We start from the raw sequence: 5,000 nt of genomic DNA, 5'->3' as shown, positions 1-5,000 counted from the left end.
TGCTCATTTACAAGCTCTAGAAAGTCTTAGTTTAAGAATGTGCGAACAGTTCGACAATGAGGAGTTGATTGCGATTGCACGCAGCCATCCTAGTCCTCGAATTTACAAGATAGATGGCTGTTGTAATTTCGATGTTCTTTCAGCTGTGAGCATTTTAAACTGCCCATGGTTGTCATTGTCAGAATTTTTCATGACTCCAGATTTAGACTGTCATACCATAGAACAATGGAATTACTTAAAACCATCTTTGGTGAAATAAGACTGTGCTGAACGAACTGATTGTTGTTCCAGTTTTCTAGAGAACTAAAATACGCGAGGCATTACAAAACAAACAGGGATCCCTAAGGTTTCCGTTTGATTTCTTTATTGTTGATTATCTAATCCTTTGTATACGAAGGCGTTGTTGTTAAGTAAAGAAATAATTGTTACAGTGGGGTCAAGCTGTGACTTTTTGACATTTAGGAGCCATAAGATATATAATAAACATTTCTTGAGTATCAACTTAAAAATTGCTTTACTTTCTTTCGTAGTTGAAGCTATAGATGACTTTGCTGGACTGCTAACTGCAGAAAAAAGAAATCTATCAGATCAAGAAAAAATTCAGCTATTGACTAAGGACTATAGGCCATCCGAAAAATTTGTTTTCCCGAAGACTAAAATATATGGCAAAAGCAGGTCGTTTCAAATGTCTTGGCTGAAAGAATATTCGTGGCTAGTGTACAGTCCTTCCAAAGACGGGGGCCTTTGTCGGGTATGTCTAGTGTTTCCACCAAGTTCCAACACTGCGAACACGGGGGCACTTGTGAGTTTTGCCATGACGAAATTTAATAAGGCAAATGAAATTCTAAAAGAGCATTCCAAGACGAAATATCAGAATGACACTCTTCTTCAAGCCGAAAACTTTATAAAAATGATGCGTTTTCCAGAAAAATCGAAAGCGTCCGTTATCGAATCTTCAAGAGTAGCACAGATTGAATACAACCGCAAGGTTCTAAGAGGCATTGTATCGAGTGTAATATTCTGCGGAAAACAAAATATTGCGCTTCATGGACATATGGAATCCGGTACGGATAAAAATTGCAGGAATCGAGGAAATTTTCTTGCCCTTCTAGACTTCCGTGCAGAAGCAGGAGATGAGATCATTGCCAAACACCTATGCGAGTGCGCAAGAAATGCTACTTACACATCTGCCACTATTCAGAATAACATAATAGAGATAACAATGGAGTATTCGAGGAACCAAATTATTAGTGAAATCCCAGAGCAATGCACCTTTCTTTACGATTCTCGCCGATGAAACAACTGACATTTCGAATACTGAACAGGTTTGCATATCAATTTGATTTGTCGATGATACTTGTAGCATACATGAAGAATTTCTTGGATTTGTAAGTTTGGCACGGATGACAGGTGAAGCTGTAGCAACATCCGTCCTTGAGGCGCTCCAAACCTGGTCATTAGATGTAAAAAATTGCAGAGGACAAGGATATGATGGAGCAGCTAGTATGTCCTCGGCTACAAGAGGTACGCAAGCATTTATCAGACAAAAGAGCCCCAAAGCAGTCTATACACACTGCAACGCACACTGCCTGAATCTTGCCATTGTACATTCCTGTGACATTCCAATGATAAGAAACATGATAGGAACAGTTAATGAAATATGTTCTTTTTTCAAGTCCTCACCAAAAAGGAACGAGCTGTTAGCGGCCGTTATTAAGGACATATGCCCTCACACACGCCGGATCACCCTAATTACTCTTTGTCGCACTCGCTGGGTGGAGAGGCATGAGGCATTCGAGGTATTTCACAGCCTTTTTAAGGCAATTGTCAAGACATTGGAAGTAGGGACAAATGAACGTGTTTATCTTGACGAGTACAGATCCTGGAAATGGGGCCAGGAAACGCGCACTAAGGCAAATGGTTTTCTGTCAGCCATAACTCAGTTTCAGTTTATAGTAACGATGATTCTGCTACTCTAGTGTACACAGCTTGGTTTCTTTCACTTGCAATTCTAGGAATCCACAACAGGAAAAAAAGCCAGGTAAAATAAAAATCATTCAGACCGCAACAAGGATGTAAGCCCGTAAGCTAAGCTTTCCTTAGGCATTATTATGCAACCACTGCAGTGATGGCAATGAGGGTGTACAAAAACAAAACTGGAACCCACATGTAAGAACTTTTATATGTAAGAACCTGTTAGGCTAAGACACCCCTTTAAATAAGATCCTGTTTTAGCCTACAATTTTGAATGGGTTCTTATCTCGAGAAATTCACTCAAACACTGAAATACACAAATCTCATATTACAAGCTCTACCAGTACCTTGTTTCCGAGCAACAACATAGTACCATTGTTTTAATGTTGCCTTTGTTCTGTTTATCGTGCAAAGCTTTGTACAAACTTTAAAAATGGCCCAAAATAGGCCATACCTCTCAATGACAAAGACCTCATTATTTTATTCTATTTTCAAAGTACAGTCTGTAGCCTAACCTTAGCCTAGCTTGGAAAAACGTGGTTCTTATATGCAGGTTTTTTCACAATGGAGGGAAAAAATTATTATTGTGAGATTGCAACTGGCCTCAGTATTATGTGGACATGCTGTAATAGAAGGGCTGCGAGCAAAAACCTACTAATTGACAATGTTTGGCCGATTTTTAGTTCTCAAAACTAGCCCAATTTTTGCATGTTGACTGGAAATGAACTTAAGAAGGTTGCTCTGGTAATGGTTTATGCGATTTGAGCTGTATTTTCGAGAAATAAGCTATGCAAAAATACTATTGGCTTCGTGTTTGAAAACAATGGAATCAGAGACGCTGGCACCTACCTTTCATTGTTCATTGTTGCTTTGCTGATTCCATTGATTTCAAATGCGAGGCCGATAGTATTTTTGCATAGCTTATTTCTTGCAAATAAAGCTCAAATCTGATAACAACAATACCAGGGCAATGTTCTTAAGTACATTTCCAGTCAACTTGCAAAATTTGGGCTAGTTTTGTACAAAACTAAAAATTGGCCGAACATTGTCTCTTACTAGGATTTTGCTTCCAGCCTTACAATGTACATTATTGTATCCTTTATCTCCAAATTTTTTTATGATTTTGACAATGATAAACACATCTATGCAAATAAAGAAAGTGTAAATGATGTTTGTGCCATATTGTTGTCGTTGTTCACAGTAGTTAATAGGAATTGGCCATTTCCTACGGAGCCCAATTACTACCATGCAAAATTCATGCTTGATTTTCTTTCTCGCGCGCTCAATTTTTTTCCGCGTGTTCCAGCTATTTTCGCGCGCTTGATTTTTTTTCTCAACTTTTTTCCCGACTTTTTTTACCGCTGATAACAGATATCACAAGCTCATTCCTGCGCATGGGGAAACATGTCTGACTCGAGCGTTTTGTTGTTGGATCCTGACAAGAATTTTACCGATACTGTAAGCTTAAATGACTCGATTACATAAGTCCCAGAATTCCTAACGTTTACGTTATTTATATAGTGTTTATAAATATAGAAATTTGTTTGTTACAGGCTTAATTTTTGTAAACCTATTCAAAATTTATTCTGACCTTTACGATTTTCTTGCTCGCGCTTACTTCGTTTTCTTAACTGAAAGAGGTGTAGAAGAGCAAGTGGTTAAGAGGTTCCGATCAGAGAAGGTAAGTTGTATGATTCTTATTGATCCAGCTATTGAAACCACGCAAAAGAAACATCCTCCATGTGAAGTTTCTAAGAAAGCCGTTCTTGTCCCGCGAGCTACGATTTTTTTTACCAGCGCCATAGATCAATGGAATGGAAGGAAATAACCTACAGAATGCAGTGCCACTTATTTACATGACATTGAATAACAAAAGCATCTATTGCGTTATGACTCGTTCTTCAAAGCCTTCTGACAAGGTGGACCTGAGTGGCCCTGTATTCTGTAGTTGCGCCTCGGGTACTTTTTTTTACAGATTTTTGTTTCGTTTTTGAGAAAAAACTAAAGACGACCTTAACTTTGACATAGGTAGTTTATGCCCCCATCCCCTTAATTATAGTGTACACAAAATTCTAATTGGCTACAAGAACAAAAGGAAACATGACAATGTTTCAACTGGAAAAACCTACACTAAATCATCAACTTATCGTGTTAATTTAAAACTTTCTTTGTAATTTTATGCATTATCATGTTTCCTTTGTTCTTATAGCTACGGTAATTAGCATTTTGCATACACTATATATTGAACTCATTACTTTTGTCAGAACTTTCTCAAACTGGTGTGAATTTTCTTAAAGTAATATTATTGTAACAATTTACATGTGGCTGTGGACCAATGTAATCCCAGTTGGTAGGGTGGGAAAAATGTTTGATATTTATTTTGTATGTACTTTCTGCAATGGGTGATTTCAGGAAATATCCATAGCCTACCATGGGCAGGATCTTGGAATTTCTAAGGAAAGAGGGAGGGGGTTCTTCTAACAACAGCAACTTTATATTTCCACCCTTACAAACACAATAACAAAATTTACTTGTACATGTATGTGCAATAATATCAAATGAAGAAAAGGGTATTGGTCTCCTACAATAAATGTGAAGTCAAACATTTTTTGTTATGCTAGGTTTAACTACTTTCCTATAAAGTACTGGTAGCTTTACTGAATGGAATGATGACTATTTATTATGGAAAATCATGCATTCATAATTCCTTTGTGTTTTAGATGGATGTTTCTGCTGTTCTATCTGCCCCGAAAGGCAGGAGATAGATTAAACCTGGTTGCTTTTTGCAAAACCACCAATGAAAGGCCTGAGAAATCACAAGAAAAGAAAAAGATACTACTTGAAGCCTTTCTCTCAAGAAACAAGTCAAGAGAAGAAAGAGAAAATCAAAAGTAAGCAAGTGCATCTTGGCTGGAAACACTTCAGAGAACAAGATGATACATAGGTCCTTGTCCCTTTATCGAAGGGAGGTAGCAGTTGAACAGTTAAGAAGATAGAAAGAATCTAAAGGAGGAACAGGATGAAGC

The sequence above is a fragment of the Montipora capricornis genome, chromosome 7 (assembly GCF_036669925.1).
Source record: "Montipora capricornis isolate CH-2021 chromosome 7, ASM3666992v2, whole genome shotgun sequence".
In the NCBI taxonomy this organism is placed as follows: Eukaryota; Metazoa; Cnidaria; class Anthozoa; order Scleractinia; family Acroporidae; genus Montipora; species Montipora capricornis.
This window is presented reverse-complemented; position numbering follows the sequence as displayed.